General features: G+C 49.0%; 1 protein-coding gene across 2 annotated transcripts in view; it reads right to left on the bottom strand.

Moving 5' to 3' along the window:
- DEK (DEK proto-oncogene) overlaps window positions 1-17464 on the bottom strand; it is a 522032-nt gene that overhangs the window by 140043 nt on the left and 364525 nt on the right. The window lies entirely within an intron of this gene.

The raw sequence follows: 17464 nt of genomic DNA on the forward strand, positions 1-17464 counted from the left end.
ACACAGGGAAAATTAGTGACACTTGCATGCATACAATATATGAAAATCAGGATTTTCACAGGGAGTATATCAATACTTTTGGAGCACCAGAAGCAAAGTGGTATACTTTCTTGCAACAAAAGGCTCTTTCAAGCTTCACTCAGTGGGTAATTAAGACCTGATCGCTAGGCTGCGTTTTCGTACAGTGGGCGATCAGGTCTAAACTGCGCAGGCGCGTCGCATGGTTACAAAGCGGATTGCTGCTCAGCGATGGGTTTGTGCGAAGGATCCATTCGCACGGGCATTCACAAGGAAATTGACAAGTAGAAGGCGCTTGTGTGTGGCAACTGACCGTTTTCTGGGAGTGTTTGGAAAAACGCAGGCATGTCCAAGCGTTTGCAGGGAGGGTTCCGGACGTCAATTCCGGTCCCGAACAGGCTGAAGTGTTCTCAGCGGTTGAGAAAGTCCTGGGCTACTCAGACTGCACAAAATCTGTTTGCACAGCTCTGCTACACATGCGGTCGCACACTCGCAAAGTGAAAATACACTCCCCTATGGGCGGCAACTATGCAAACGCAGGACTGCAAAAAAAAAACCTAGCGAGAGAACAGGTCTGAATTAGCCCCTGAGAAGCATGATTCTGGGCTTTCAATTGTAACCAAAACAGATCAATACTGTTTTTCCCTAGACACAAATCAAGAATCTCTAATAAGGTTTAGCCCCAAAATACTTGTCACCGGTTTAGAGAAAACGAGATTTATGGCAAGACTTACAGTTGTTAAATCTTTCTGCGAGGTACACTGGGCTCCACAGGGATTGACATTGGGGTGTAGAGTAGGATCTTGATCTGAGGCACCAACAGGCTCAAAGCTTTGACTGTTCCCAGAATGCCTAGCACCGCCTCCTCTATAACCCTACCTCCGTGCACAGGAGCTCAGTTTTTGTTAACCAGTTCAATGCAGTAGCAGGTAAGAGACAACTGTTAGTAGCCACATACACCACATTATCACGACAGGAGAAAAAAAAGTGTCAGCGGCTAATGCCATACCAACCCAAAGAAGCTAAGTGTGTCAGGGTGGGCACCCTGTGGAACCCAGTGTAGCTCGCAGAAAAATTTAACAACGGTAAGTTCTTACCATAAATCGCGTTTTCTGCTGCGGGGTACACTGGGCTCCACAGGGAAGGACCTTGGGGATGTCCTAAAGCAGTTCCTTATGGGAGGGGACGCACTGTAGCGGGCACAAGAACACGGCGTCCAAAAGGAAGCATCCTGGGAGACGGAAGTATCGAAGGCAAAGAACCTTATGAACGTGTTCACCGAGGACCACGTAGCCGCCTTGCACAATTGTTCAAAGGTCGCACCACGGCGGGCCGCCCAAAAAGGTCCAACCGACCGAGTAGAACGGGCCTTTATGGTAGCAGGAGCTGGAAGGCCAGCCTGTACATAAGCATGTGCAATCACCATTCTAATCCATCTGGCCAGGGTCTGCTTGTGAGCAGGCCAGCCACGTTTGTGAAAAACAAAACAGAACAAAGAGAATCCGACTTCCTGATGGAGGCAGTTCTCTTCACGTAGATACAGAGAGCCCGTACGACAGCCAAAGACCGTTCTTTGGAAGACAAAATCAGGAGAGGCAAAGGCCGGAACCACAATCTCCTGATTAAAGGTGGAAAGAAGAGCCCACCTTCGGTAAATACCCAGGACGTGTTCTAAGAACCGCCCGGTCACGGTGAAAAATCAGATATAGTGACCTACAGGACAAGGCACCCAAATCAGACACCTGTCTAGCAGAGGCAATAGCCAGCAGAAACAATACCTTAAGAGAAAGCCACTTAAGGTCTGCAGATCCAAGAGGCTCAAAACGGAGACCCTTGCAACGCCTCCAGAACTAACGACAAGTCCCAAGGAGCCACCAGTGGGACATAAGGATGTTGAATCCGCAACACACCCTAAGTGAACGTATGAACATCAGGTAAGGTTGCAATTTTTCTCTGAAACCAAACCAACAAGGAAGAAATATGAACCTTGATGGAGGCCAGACGAAGGCCCAAGTCTAGGCCTTGTTGTAGAAAGGCCAAAAGTTTGGCCGTACTAAACTTGTAAGTGTCAAGATTGTTAGATGCGCATCAAGCAAAGTAAGAATTCCAGACCCTAATGGTAAATCCATGCAGAAGCCGGTTTCCGGGCCTTCAACATGGTTTGAATGACCGCCTCAGAAAATCCTTTGGCCCTTAAAGACGGAAGCTTTAAAAGCCATGCAGTCAAAGCCAATCGGGATAAATCCTGATATACACAGGGGCCCTGAACGAGGAGATCTGGGCGCTGCGGAAGTAGAAAGGGACGCTCAATCAAGAGACCCTGAAGGTCTGAGAACCAATGCCGTCTGGGCCACGCTGGAGCGATCAGAAATAGGATTCCTACTTCCTGCTTGAACTTTCTTATTACTCTGGGCAGGAGTGACACCGGAGGGAACACGTATGGCAGCCGAAAGTTCCATGCCAGTGCATCCACGAACGCTGCTTGAGGATCCCTTGTCCTTGCTCCGAAGACCGGAACCTTGTGATTGTGTCGAGACGTCATCAGGTCCACATCTGGAAGGCCCCACTTGTCCACTAGGAGGAGTAGAAAAACACTTCTGGATGGAGGCTCCACTCTCCAGCGTGTACGTCCTGACGACTGAGAAAGTCCGCTTCCCAGTTTAGGACCCCCGGAATGAACACTGCTGATATGGCTGGCAGATGGCGTTCCGCACACTGAAGAATCAGTGATACTCCCCTCATTGCCATGCGGCTTTGAGTGCCGCCTTGATGACTGATGTACGCCACCGTGGTGGCGTCGTCCGACTGCACTTGAACAGGTCTGTTCTGTATTAAAAGCTGGGCCAAGTTCAAGGAGTTCAACACTGCCCGCAATTCCAGAAAGTTTAAATCGGGAGGAGAGAGACTCCTCCTTGGTCCACCGACCCTGAAGGGAGTGTTGCTCCAACACCGCGCCCCAACCTCTCAAGACTGGCGTCCGTCGTCAGAAGGACCCAGTTGGAGATCCAGAAGGGATGACCCCTGCTCAATCGTTGGTTCTGAAGCCACCAGCTCAGTGACAGACAGCCCTCCAGAGACAATGAGATGAGATCATTTGATACCTGATGCGGTGAGGCAGGCCGTCCCTCTTGGCAAGAATCAGACTCTGGAGATGTCGGGAATGGAATTGAGCGTACTCCATGTCGAAAGCAGACACCATGAGACCTAGCACTGGCATTGCCCAATGTATCGACACTTGCTGACGAGATAGGAAGCATCGAATCCTGTCCTGAATCTTCAGGACTTTCTCCTGAGACAAAAACAACCGCTGGTTGTGAGTGTCCAACAACGCTCCCAGGTGCGCCATGCTCCGAGCAAGGACTAGGGAGGATTTCTTCCAGTTGATGAGCCACTCGTGGGCTTTCAGAAACTGGATAGTCAGATCCAGATGGCGTAGGAGATTCTCTGGGGAATTTGCTAGGATCAACAAGTCATCCAAGTACGGTAGGATCCTGACCCCTTGACGGCGGAGTACAGCAGTCATTACCACCATGACCTTGGTGAAGACTCGCGGAGCCGTGGTCAAACCAAAAGGTAACGCCCGAAACTGGTAATGGAGGTTGCCAACCGCAAACCTCAGGTAATGCTGATGCGACACTGCAATGGGAATATGCAGGTAAGCATCCTGTATGTCCAGCGAGACCATATAGTCCCCAGGTTCCAAGGCCAGAACAATAGAGCGAAGAGTTTACATACGAAACTTGGAGACCTTCACAAATTTGTTGAAGGACTTGAGGTTGAGAATGGGCCAGGAAGACCTATTTGGTTTCGGGACTAGAAACAGCGGTGAATAGTACCCCTTGCCTCTCTGAGCCAGAGGCACCTGTACTACCACTCCTGTGTCCAGGAGTGACTGTACCACCAAATGAAGAGTCTTTGCCTTCACCCGATCCGAAGGGACGTCTGTTAGGCAAAATCGATGAGGGAGGGGGGGCGATTCCTGAAGGAAGCGGCGTAACCTCGAGTGACGACTTCCCGTAACCAGGCATCGGAAGTGGTCTTCAACCATTCCTGGGTAAGCCCTAGAAGTCGACCCCCCACTCTGGGATCCCCCAGAGGTAGGCCTGCCCCTTCATGCAGCAGGCTGGTCAGTCTTGGAAGCAGGCCGACGGGCAGCACAGGCCCATTTGGGTTTAGGCTTATTGGGTTTGGCAGTGCGAACCTGTTTTGGGTACGCCTGACCTTTTGCTTTCCCTGAAGGACGAAAGGAGCGAAAAGAAGTACTCTTAGTCTTCGGCACCGTTACCAGCGTATTCAATAGCGTGGAGAAGGTAGCCCAAGGTGGGTCATTTTGCACCCCCAGTTTGCTACAGTCCCACTGGGGGGCAAGGAACCCCCAGAACCTGAACAATCAGCTGCTATGTTATCCTCAAATGTGTCTGCAGCGTCACCACACAATGTGGGATCAGCCCCAGCTCCGTTGCCCTTTGTAGCTGACATAATAAAAAGCTCAATGCAAAGCAAAACAGTACAATATCAGCAGCACAATACCAGACAAGAACCCCCAGTGTAGTGTATCAGCACAAACAGGGAATTAAAGAGATATATGGTGACTAAAGATCAGAGAAATATAAACACCAAGTATATCATGTGAACTGCCTATATTATGATAAACCTAACACACTTAGCCCCCTCAGGTTATAGAATAGAGGGATAGCAATCTGAGTGAGAGACACAAAATGGATGTCACACAGCAGATATATGCACACACACAGAAAATAAGAATTTACTTACCGATAATTCTATTTCTCGTAGTCCGTAGTGGATGCTGGGGACTCCGTCAGGACCATGGGGATAGCGGCTCCGCAGGAGACAGGGCACAAAAGTAAAAGCTTTAGGATCAGGTGGTGTGCACTGGCTCCTCCCCCTATGACCCTCCTCCAAGCCTCAGTTAGGATACTGTGCCCGGACGAGCGTACACAATAAGGAAGGATTTTGAATCCCGGGTAAGACTCATACCAGCCACACCAATCACACTGTACAACCTGTGATCTGAACCCAGTTAACAGCATGATAACAGCGGAGCCTCTGAAAAGATGGCTCACAACAATAATAACCCGATTTTTGTAACAATAACTATGTACAAGTATTGCAGACAATCCGCACTTGGGATGGGCACCCAGCATCCACTACGGACTACGAGAAATAGAATTATCGGTAAGTAAATTCTTATTTTCTCTGACGTCCTAAGTGGATGCTGGGGACTCCGTCAGGACCATGGGGATTATACCAAAGCTCCCAAACGGGCGGGAGAGTGCGGATGACTCTGCAGCACCGAGTGAGAGAACTCCAGGTCCTCCTCAGCCAGGGTGTGCCCCTGACCAAGTAGCAGCTCGGCAAAGTTGTAAAGCCGAGACCCCTCGGGCAGCCGCCCAAGATGAGCCCACCTTCCTTGTGGAATGGGCATTTACATATTTTGGCTGTGGCAGGCCTGCCACAGAATGTGCAAGCTGAATTGTACTACACATCCAACTAGCAATCGTCTGCTTAGAAGCAAGAGCACCCAGTTTGTTGGGTGCATACAGGATAACAGCAAGTCAGTTTTCCTGACTCCAGCCGTCCTGGAAACCTATATTTTCAGGGCCCTGACAACATCTAGCAACTTGGAGTCCTCCAAGTCCCTAGTAGCCGCAGGTACCACAATAAGCTGGTTCAGGTGAAACGCTGACACCACCTTAGGGAGAAACTGGGGACGAGTCCGCAGCTCTGCCCTGTCCGAATGGACAATCAGATATGGGCTTTTGTGAGACAAAGCCGCCAATTCTGACACTCGCCTGGCCGAGGCCAGGGCCAACATCATGGTCACTTTCCATGTGAGATATTTCAAATCCACAGATTTGAGCGGTTTAAACCAATGTGATTTGAGGAATCCCAGAACTACGTTGAGATCCCACAGTGCCACTGGAGGCACAAAAGGGGGTTGTATATGCAGTACTCCCTTGACAAACTTCTGGACTTCAGGAACTGAAGCCAATTCTTTCTGGAAGAAAATCGACAGGGCCGAAATTTGAACCTTAATGGACCCCAATTTGAGGCCCATAGACACTCCTGTTTGCAGGAAATGCAGGAATCGACCGAGTTGAAATTTCTTCGTGGGGCCTTCCTGGCCTCACACCACGCAACATATTTTCGCCACATGTGGTGATAATGTTGTGCGGTCACCTCCTTCCTGGCTTTGACCAGGGTAGGAATGACCTCTTCCGGAATGCCTTTTTCCCTTAGGATCCGGCGTTCAACCGCCATGCCGTCAAACGCAGCCGCGGTAAGTCTTGGAACAGACATGGTACTTGCTGAAGCAAGTCCCTTCTTAGCGGCAGAGGCCATGAGTCCTCTGTGAGCATCTCTTGAAGTTCCGGGTACCAAGTCCTTCTTGGCCAATCCGGAGCCACGAGTATAGTTCTTACTCCTCTACGTCTTATAATTCTCAGTACCTTAGGTATGAGAAGCAGAGGAGGGAACACATACACCGACTGGTACACCCACGGTGTTACCAGAACGTCCACAGCTATTGCCTGAGGGTCTCTTGACCTGGCGCAATACCTGTCCAGTTTTTTGTTCAGGCGGGACGCCATCATGTCCACCTTTGGTCTTTCCCAACGGTTCACAATCATGTGGAAGACTTCCCGATGAAGTCCCCACTCTCCCGGGTGGAGGTCGTGCTGAGGAAGTCTGCTTCCCAGTTGTCCACTCCCGGAATGAACACTGCTGACAGTGCTATCACATGATTTTCCGCCCAGCGAAGAATCCTTGCAGTTTCTGCCATTGCCCTCCTGCTTCTTGTGCCGCCCTGTCTGTTTACGTGGGCGACTGCCGTGATGTTGTCCCACTGGATCAATACCGGCTGACCTTGAAGCAGAGGTCTTGCTAAGCTTAGAGCATTGTAAATTGCTCTTAGCTCCAGTATATTTATGTGGAGAGAAGTCTCCAGACTTGATCACACTCCCTGGAAATTTTTTCCTTGTGTGACTGCTCTCCAGCCTTTCAGGCTGGCATCCGTGGTCACCAGGACCCAGTCCTGAATGCCGAATCTGTGGCCCTTTAGTAGATGAGCACTCTGCAGCCACCACAGAAGAGACACCCTTGTCCTTGGAGACAGGGTTATCCGCTGATGCATCTGAAGATGCGATCCGGACCATTTTTCAAGCAGATCCCACTGAAAAGTTCTTGCGTGAAATCTGCCGAATGGAATCGCTTCGTAAGAAGCCACCATTTTTCCCAGGACCCTTGTGCAATGATGCACTGACACTTTTCCTGGTTTTAGGAGGTTCCTGACTAGCTCGGATAACTCCCTGGCTTTCTCCTCCGGGAGAAACACCTTTTTCTGGACTGTGTCCAGAATCATCCCTAGGAACAGCAGACGTGTCGTCGGAGACCGCTGCGATTTTGGAATATTTAGAATCCACCCGTGCTGTCGTAGAACTACTTGAGATAGTGCTACTCCGACCTCCAACTGTTCTCTGGACCTTGCCCTTATCAGGAGATCGTCCAAGTAAGGGATAATTAAGACGCCTTTTCTTTGAAGAAGAATCATCATTTCGGCCATTACCTTGGTAAAGACCCGGGGTGCCGTGGACAATCCAAACGGCAGCGTCTGAAACTGATAGTGACAGTTTTGTACCACGAACCTGAGGTACCCTTGGTGAGAAGGGCAAATTGGGACATGGAGGTAAGCATCCTTGATGTCCAGGGACACCATATAGTCCCCTTCTTCCTGGTTCGCTATCACTGCTCTGAGTGACTCCATCTTGATATGAACCTTTGTATGTAAGTGTTCAAATATTTCAGATTTAGAATAGGTCTCACCGAGCCGTCTGGCTTCAGTACCACAATATAGTGTGGAATAATACCCCTTTCCTTGTTGTAGGAGGGGTACTTTGATTATCACCTGCTGGGAATACAGCTTGTGAATTGTTTCCAATACTGCCTCCCTGTCGGAGGGAGACGTTGGTAAAGCAGACTTCAGGAACCTGCGAGGGGGAGACGTCTCGAATTTCCAATCTGTACCCCTGGGATACTACTTGTAGGATCCAGGGGTCCACTTGCGAGTGAGCCCACTGCGCGCTGAAACTCTTGAGACGACCCCCCACCGCACCTGAGTCCGCTTGTACGGCCCCAGCGTCATGCTGAGGACTTGGCAAAAGCGGTGGAGGGCTTCTGTTCCTGGGAATGGGCTGCCTGCTGCAGTCTTCTTCCCTTTCCTCTATCCCTGGGCAGATATGACTGGCCTTTTGCCTGCTTGCCCTTATGGGGACGAAAGGACTGAGGCTGAAAAGACGGTGTCTTTTTCTGCTGAGATGTGACTTGGGGTAAAAAAGGTGGATTTTCCAGCTGTTGCCGTGGCCACCAGGTCCGATGGACCGACCCCAAATAACTCCTCCCCTTTATACGGCAATACTTCCATGTGCCGTTTGGAATCTGCATTACCTGACCACTGTCGTGTCCATAAACATCTTCTGGCAGATATGGACATCGCACTTACTCTTGATGCCAGAGTGCAAATATCCCTCTGTGCATCTTGCATATATAGAAATGCATCCTTTAAATGCTCTATAGTCAATAAAATACTGTCCCTGTCAAGGGTATCAATATTTTCAGTCAGGGAATCCGACCAAGCCACCCCAGCGCTGCACATCCAGGCTGAGGCGATCACTGGTCGCAGTATAACACCAGTATGTGTGTATATACTTTTTAGGATATTTTCCAGCCTCCTATCAGCTGGCTCCTTGAGGGCGGCCGTATCTGGAGACGGTAACGCCACTTGTTTTGATAAGCGTGTGAGCGCCTTATCCACCCTAAGGGGTGTTTCCCAACGCGCCCTAACTTCTGGCGGGAAAGGGTATAACGCCAATAATTTTCTATCGGGGGAAACCCACGCATCATCACACACTTCATTTAATTTATCTGATTCAGGAAAAACTACAGGTAGTTTTCACACCCCACATAATACCCTCTTTTGTGGTACTTGTAGTATCAGAAATATGTAACACCTCCTTCATTGCCCTTAACATGTAACGTGTGGCCCAAATGGAAAATACGTTTGTTTCTTCACCGTCGACACTGGAGTCAGTGTCTGTGTCGACCGACTGAGGTAAATGGGCGTTTTAAAGCCCCTGACGGTGTTTGAGACGCCTGGACAGGTACTAATTGGTTTGCCGGCCGTCTAATGTCGTCAGCCGACCTTGCAGCGTGTTGACATTATCACGTAATTCCCTAAATAAGCCATCCATTCCGGTGTCGACTCCCTAGAGAGTGACATCACCATTACAGGCAATTGCTCCGCCTCCTCACCAACATCGTCCTCATACATGTCGACACACAGCACACACACAGGGAATGCTCTGATAGAGGACAGGACCCCACTAGCCCTTTGGGGAGACAGAGGGAGAGTTTGCCAGCACACACCAAAACGCTATATTATACAGGGACAACCTTATATAAGTGTTTTCCCTTATAGCATCTTAATATATAATAATATCGCCAAATAAGTGCCCCCCCCTCTCTGTTTTAACCCTGTTTCTGTAGTGCAGTGCAGGGGAGAGCCTGGGAGCCTTCCTAGCAGCGGAGCTGTGTAGGAAAATGGCGCTGTGTGCTGAGGAGAATAGGCCCCGCCCCCTTTGACGGGCTTCTTCTCCCGTTTTTCTGACAACCTGGCAGGGGTTAAATACATCCATATAGCCCCAGGGGCTATATGTGATGTATTTTTAGCCAGCATAGGTACTTTCATTGCTGCCCAGGGCGCCCCCCCAAGCGCCCTGCACCCTCAGTGACCGTTGGTGTGAAGTGTGCTGAGAGCAATGGCGCACAGCTGTAGTGCTGTGCGCTACCTCATGAAGACTGAGAAGTCTTCAGCCGCCGATTTCTGGACCTCTCCTCTCTTCAGCATCTGCAAGGGGGTCGGCGGCGCGGCTCCGGTGACCCATCCAGGCTGTACCTGTGATCGTCCCTCTGGAGCTAGTGTCCAGTAGCCTAAGAAGCCAATCCATCCTGCACGCAGGTGAGTTCACTTCTTCTCCCCTAAGTCCCTCGTTGCAGTGAGCCTGTTGCCAGCAGGACTCACTGAAAATAAAAAACCTAACAAAACTTTTACTCTAAGCAGCTCTTTAGGAGAGCCACCTAGATTGCACCCTTCTCGGCCGGGCACAAAAACCTAACTGAGGCTTGGAGTAGGGTCATAGGGGGAGGAGCCAGTGCACACCACCTGATCCTAAAGCTTTTACTTTTGTGCCCTGTCTCCTGCGGAGCCGCTATCCCCATGGTCCTGACGGAGTCCCCAGCATCCACTTAGGACGTCAGAGAAATACAGTTTGTACAATGCAGAAATTATAACATGCAATAAAACTGCACTGGACTAGCAATACAGAGTAGTACTATGTATAGCTATACACTTAATAGATATAACAATGCAGTCAAGACTGGATGTATATCACAGGGTACTTGTACTAAATAACCCTGACTAAATGCACTTTTTCTTAACCAACACTGTCAGCAGACATGTAGAATACTTAAGTGTCCTGTAAAATGCACAGCGCTGACAGGCAGGCGGCTTTACAGAGGAGGATTTGCCCAAACAGTCCCAGGATCAGCTCTGCTTGCTATAAAGGCGCCCAAACGCTGACAGGGAGTGAGGGAGATATGCAGCCCCAGGGCGGGAAAATTTACTCTAAATGGCGCCATGGGGCTGGGCTACAGGTCAAAGCCTTATCCCCCTGCTGGACTTCACCACCGAGTACTGGGGGCTTAATAAAACGGTTTTATGAGAGAAAAACCGACCTGTGCTCATGTCCTGGTGGTCTAATGGGGTCCCTATACTACCAGTGTCCACGCCAGTGCGCACGACCCACTACCACCGGCCGCACGATTTACACCTGGTCCCGTCGAGGGGGACCACTTACCTCCTCCCTGAGTGGTGCCACGCGATCCGGGAGAGCAGCGGTCGTGTGTGTGTGACTAACTTGGAAGAAAACCGGAGCCTCCGCTGTAGGTACCCGGCAACCAGGGCGCGGGAGTGTACAGCACCGCTGGGGGAGGTGATGGAGCTGCAGCAGGAGATGTCTGACATCTAACACAGTCAGTCAGTGTCTCTGCTGCAGCCCTTGAAGTTTTTAATATTCTTTAAAAGCTTCTCTCAGGGCTGCTGGAGCAGCCCCTCTGTTAAGTGCCTGCTTACTGCATGGCACCAACTACAAAACTGAGCTCCTGTGCACGGAGGCGGGGTTATAGAGGAGGCAGCGCTAGGCATTCTGGGAACAGTCAAAGCTTTGAGCCTGTTGGTGCCTCGGATCAAGATCCTACTCTACACCCCAATGTCATTCCCTGTGGAGCCCAGTGTACCCCGCAGCAGAAAGTACATTAAAAGCAATCATGAACCAGCTTTGCCTGGGTTACCAATTATAAAATAACCGCTCCCTCGTTAGAACCCATGTGGGCCGCCAAGGGCTGCGGATGCCATGGGACAGTGGGTCGCATGTGATGCGATCAAGCCAGGTAACAGACGCCTGGCTTTGATTGCATCATATGTGACAATCCAGGCAAGTGGTTAAATGTATATAATAAATAGGAGATGCATGTGAGTAACATTGTGCAGAGTTTCTAGTGCACATTAGGCAATACTGGGATACTGGTGTTGAACAAAGCTACTACATGCTATGAAAGTGTTTGGTGCTAAAGCAGATGTGGAGGCGTTTGACAATATACCACTAACAAATTTGTACATCAGAAGCCATAAGCCTCCTATTAAACATCATTAATTTTAAAGCTATACTTCCATTACTCCTGGTGTTGTAGGGTCTGCTGCAATTTCCAGGGCTGCTCTGTTGCTCACAGCTGATGTTTGCTATTGGGGTAGGTGGGACAAATATCGAATACCGGTATATAAAAATGAAAATCTGTCATTCTGTCCTTCTGTCTTTCTATACAAATCCAGAGTTTATAAGCAAAGATCTTGAAATTTTACATACGAGTGTATTAAAACATGGCGGAGGCAACTAAAACAATTTGAAATCCCTAGCACCCCTAGGGGGGCAGACAGCAGCACAAAGTATATCAGGAAACAGCATAACTCCGGAATTGCTGGAGCAATGTACTCAAAAATTGGTACACATATGCCTTACAATTTGGCAACAAACACTGTGGGAGGAAGACACCCCTAGCACCCTTAGGGGTGAGGTAGCAGCACCGAGTATTTCAGCAGACAGCATAACTCTGAAATGCCTGCAGCAATTTACAACAAACTTGGTACACATATGACTTACAATCTGGGAACAAACAGTACGGGGGTCAGACACCCCGGGCACCCCTAGGGGTGGGACAGCAGCACTGAGTATTTCAGGAGATAGCAAATCTATGGAAGGCCTGGAGCAATTTACACCAAACTTGGTACACATCTGACTTACAATCTGGGAACAAACTCTGTAGGGTTTAGACACCCCTAGCAACCCTAGGGGTGGGACAGCAGAACAGATAATTTCAGGAGACAGCATAACTCCAGAATGCCTAGACCAAATGACAACAAACTTGGTACACATATGACCTACAAGCTGGGAACAAACACTGTGGGGGTAAGACACCCCTAGGGTTAAGGCAGCAGCACAGTTTTATTCAGCAGACAGCATACCTCTGGAATGCCTGGAGTAATTTACACCAATCTTGCAACACATATTACTTACACTCTGGGAACAAAGACTGAGGGGGTAACACACCCCTAGGGGTGGGCCAGCAGCACAGACTATATCAGGACATGCATGATATGTCAGTGACGACAGGGCTGCATGTGACAGTGGCAGTGACCTGATGTGAGGAGGGGAATGGAGGTAGCACGAACCCACACACAGAGTTATATAGTGGAAGTAGCACGGTCCCAGAGCAGCACATTGGGTTTTCATCTTATTGAGGTGTACAACGTTTTACTTGCTTTTTTTATACTAGTATAAAGGAAAATTTTTTTTTATATATATATATATATATATATATATATATATATATATATATATATATATATATATATATATATATATATATATATATATATATATATATATATATATATATATATATACACACACACACACACACACAAGGTATCCTTCCCAACCTGTGGCTCAGGTTTGCGGCGAAGGAACAGGCGGCACTCCAAGGACTTGTGTAAAAATTAGTTTAGTATTCAAAACATAGTGAAAAAAATAAGAATTTACTTACCGATAATTCTATTTCTCGTAGTCCGTAGTGGATGCTGGGGACTCCGTAAGGACCATGGGGAATAGTGGCTCCGCAGGAGACTGGGCACATCTAAAGAAAGCTTTAGGACTAACTGGTGTGCACTGGCTCCTCCCCCTATGACCCTCCTCCAAGCCTCAGTTAGGAAACTGTGCCCGGACGAGCGTACACAATAAGGAAGGATTTTGAATCCCGGGTAAGACTCATACCAGCCACACCAATCACACTGTACAACTTGTGATCTGAACCCAGTTAACAGTATGATAACAGAGGAGCCTCTGAAAAGATGGCTCCCAACAATAATAACCCGATTTTTGTAACAATAACTAAGTACAAGTATTGCAGACAATCCGCACTTGGGATGGGCGCCCAGCATCCACTACGGACTATGAGAAATAGAATTATCGGTAAGTAAATTCTTATTTTCTCTAACGTCCTAAGTGGATGCTGGGGACTCCGTAAGGACCATGGGGATTATACCAAAGCTCCCAAACAGGCGGGAGAGTGCGGATGACTCTGCAGCACCGAATGAGAGAACTCCAGGTCCTCCTCAGCCAGGGTATCAAATTTGTAGAATTTAGCAAACGTGTTTAACTTTGCCCCTGACCAAGTAGCTGCTCGGCAAAGTTGTAAAGCAGCTGCCCAAGATGAGCCCACTTTCCTTGTGGAACGGGCTTTTACAGATTTTAGCTGCGGCAGGCCTGCCACAGAATGTGCAAGCTGAATTGTACTACAAATCCAACGAGCAATAGTCTGCTTAGAAGCAGGAGCACCCAGCTTGTTGGGTGCATACAGGATAAACAGCGAGTCAGATTTCCTGACTCCAGCCGCCCTGGAAACATATTTTCAGGGCCCTGACAACATCCAGCAACTTGGATTCCTCCAAGTCCCTAGTAGCCGCAGGCACCACAATAGGTTAGTTCAGGTGAAAACGCTGGAACCACCTTAGGGAGAAACTGAGGACGAGTCCTCAATTCCGCCCTGTCCGAATGGAAAATCAGATAAGGGCTTTTACAGGATAAAGCCGCCAATTCTGACACGCGCCTGGCCCAGGCCAGGGCCAACATCATGACCACTTTCCATGTGAGATATTTTAACTCCACAGATTTAAGTGGTTCAAACCAATGTGACTTCTGGAACCCAAACTACATTGAGATCCCAAATTGCCACTGGAGGCACAAAAGGAGGCTGTATATGCAGTACCCCTTTTACAAACGTCTAAACTTCAGGGACTGAAGCTAGTTCTTTTTTGGAAGAAAATTGACAGGGCCGAAATCTGAACCTTAATGGACCCCAATTTCAGGCCCATAGACACTCCTGTTTGCAGGAAATGTAGGAATCGACCCAGTTGAATTTCCTCCGTCGGGCCTTACTGGCCTCGCACTACGCAACATATTTTCGCCAATTGCGGTGATAATGTTTTTGCGGTTACATCCTTCATGGCTTTAGATCAGGATATGGATGACTTCATCCGGAATGCCTTTTTTCCTTCAGGATCCGGTGTTCAACCGGCATGCCGTCAAACGCAGCCGCGGTAAGTCTTGGAACAGACAGGGTCCTTGCTGGAGCAGGTCCCTTCTTAGAGGTAGAGGCCACGGATCCTCCGTGAGCATCTCTTGAAGTTCCGGTTACCAAGTCCTTCTTGGCCAATCCGGAGCCACGAATATAGTGCTTTCTCCTCTCCATCTTATCAATCTCAGTACCTTGGGTATGAGAGGCAGAGGAGGGAACACATACACTGACTGGTACACCCACGGTGTTACCAGAGCGTCTACAACTATTGCCCGAGGGTCTCTTGACCTGGCGCAATACCTGTCGAGTTTTTTAATCATGTGGACGACTTCTGGGTGAAGTCCCCACTCTCCCGGGTGGAGGTCGTGCTGAGGAAGTCTGCTTCCCAGTTGTCCACTCCCGGAATGAATACGGTTGACAGTGCTATCACAAGATTTTCCGCCCAGCGAAGAATCCCTGCAGCTTCTGCCATTGCCCTCCTGCTTCTTGTGCCACCCTGTCTGTTTACGTGGGTGACTGCCATGATGTTGTCCGACTGGATCAACACCGGCTGACCTTGAAGCAGAGGTCTTGCTAAGCTTAGAGCATTGTAAATGGCCCTTAGCTTCAGGATATTTATGTGAAGTGATGTATGCAGGCTTGACCCTAAGCCCTGGATATTCCTTCCCTGTGTGACTGCTCCCCAGCCTCGCAGGCTGGCATCCGTGGTCACCAGGACCCAGTCCTGAATGCCGAATCTGCGGCCCTCTAGAAGAGGAGCACTCTGCAACCACCACAGGATGGATACCCTTGTCCTTGGTGACAGGGTTATCCGCTGATGCATCTGAAAATGCGACCCGGACCATTTGTCCAGTAGGTTCCACTGGAAAGTTCTTGCGTGGAATCTAACGAATGGGATTGCTTCGTAGGAAGCCACCATTTTTACCCAGAACCCTTGTGCATTGATGCACTGAGACTTGGTTCGGTTTTAGGAGGTTCCTGACTAGCTCGGATAACTCCCTGGCTTTCTCTTCCGGGAGAAACACCTTTTTTCTGGACTGTGTCCAGGAACATCCCTAGGAAACAGAAGACAAGTCGTCGGAACCAGCTGCGATTTTGGAATATTGAGAATCCAATCGTGCTGCCGCAACACTACCTGAGATAGTGCTACACCGACTTCCAACTGTTCCCTGGATCTTACCCTTATCAGGGAATCGTCCAAGTAAGGGATAACTAAAATTCCCTTCCTTCGAAGGGATATCATTTCGGCCATTACCTTGGTAAAGACCCGGGGTGCCGTGGACCATCCCTACGGCAGCGTCTGAACTGATAGTGACAGTTCTGTACCATAACCTGAGGTACCCTTGGTGAGAAGGGTAAATTTTGACATGAAGGTAAGCATTCTTGATGTCCCGAGACATCATGTAGTCTCCTTCTTCCAGGTTCGCAATCACTGCTCTGAGTGACTCAATCTTGAATTTGAACCTCTGTATGTAAGTGTTCAAAGATTTTAGATTTAGAATCGGTCTCACCGAGCCGTCTGGCTTCGGTACCACAATAGTGTGGAATAATAAGATTTTACTTACCGATAAATCTATTTCTCATAGTCCGTAGTGGATGCTGGGGACTCCGTCAGGACCATGGGGGATTAGCGGCTCCGCAGGAGACAGGGCACAAAAAGTAAGCTTTTAGGATCACATGGTGTGTACTGGCTCCTCCCCCTATGACCCTCCTCCAAGCCTCAGTTAGGTACTGTGCCCGGACGAGCGTACACAATAAGGAAGGATCTTGAATCCCGGGTAAGACTCATACCAGCCACACCAATCACACCGTACAACCTGTGATTTGAACCCAGTTAACAGTATGATAACAACGAAGGAGCCTCTGAAAAGATGGCCCACAACAATAATAACCCGATTTTTGTAACAATAATTATGTACAAGTAATGCAGACAATCCGCACTTGGGATGGGCGCCCAGCATCCACTACGGACTATGAGAAATAGATTTATCGGTAAGTAAAATCTTATTTTCTCTAACGTCCTAGTGGATGCTGGGGACTCCGTCAGGACCATGGGGATTATACCAAAGCTCCCAAACGGGCGGGAGAGTGCGGATGACTCTGCAGCACCGAATGAGAGAACTCCAGGTCCTCCTCAGCCAGGGTATCAAATTTGTAGAATTTTACAAACGTGTTCCCGCCTGACCACGTAGCTGCTCGGCAAAGTTGTAAAGCCGAGACCCCTCGGGCAGCCGCCCAAGATGAGCCCACCTTCCTTGTGGAATGGGCATTTACAGATTTTGGCTGTGGCAGGCCTGCCACAGAATGTGCAAGTTGAATTGTACTACAAATCCAACGAGCAATAGTCTGCTTAGAAGCAGGAGCACCCAGCTTTTTGGGTGCATACAATATAAACAGCAAGTCAGACTTTCTGACTCCAGCCGTCCTGGAATTATATATATATATATATTTTTTTTTTCAGGGCCCTGACAACGTCTAGCAACTTGGAGTCCTCCAAGTCCCTAGTAGCCGCAGGCACCACAATAGGTTGTTTCAGGTGAAACGCTGACACCACCTTAGGAAGAAACTGGGGACGAGTCCCAGTTCTGCCCCGTCCGAATGGAAAATCAAATATGGGCTTTTGTAAGACAAAGCCGCCAATTCTGACAATCGCCTGGCCGAGGCCAGGGCCAACAGCATGGTC

Source organism: Pseudophryne corroboree, chromosome 5, assembly GCF_028390025.1.
Source record: "Pseudophryne corroboree isolate aPseCor3 chromosome 5, aPseCor3.hap2, whole genome shotgun sequence".
Lineage (NCBI taxonomy): Eukaryota > Metazoa > Chordata > Amphibia > Anura > Myobatrachidae > Pseudophryne > Pseudophryne corroboree.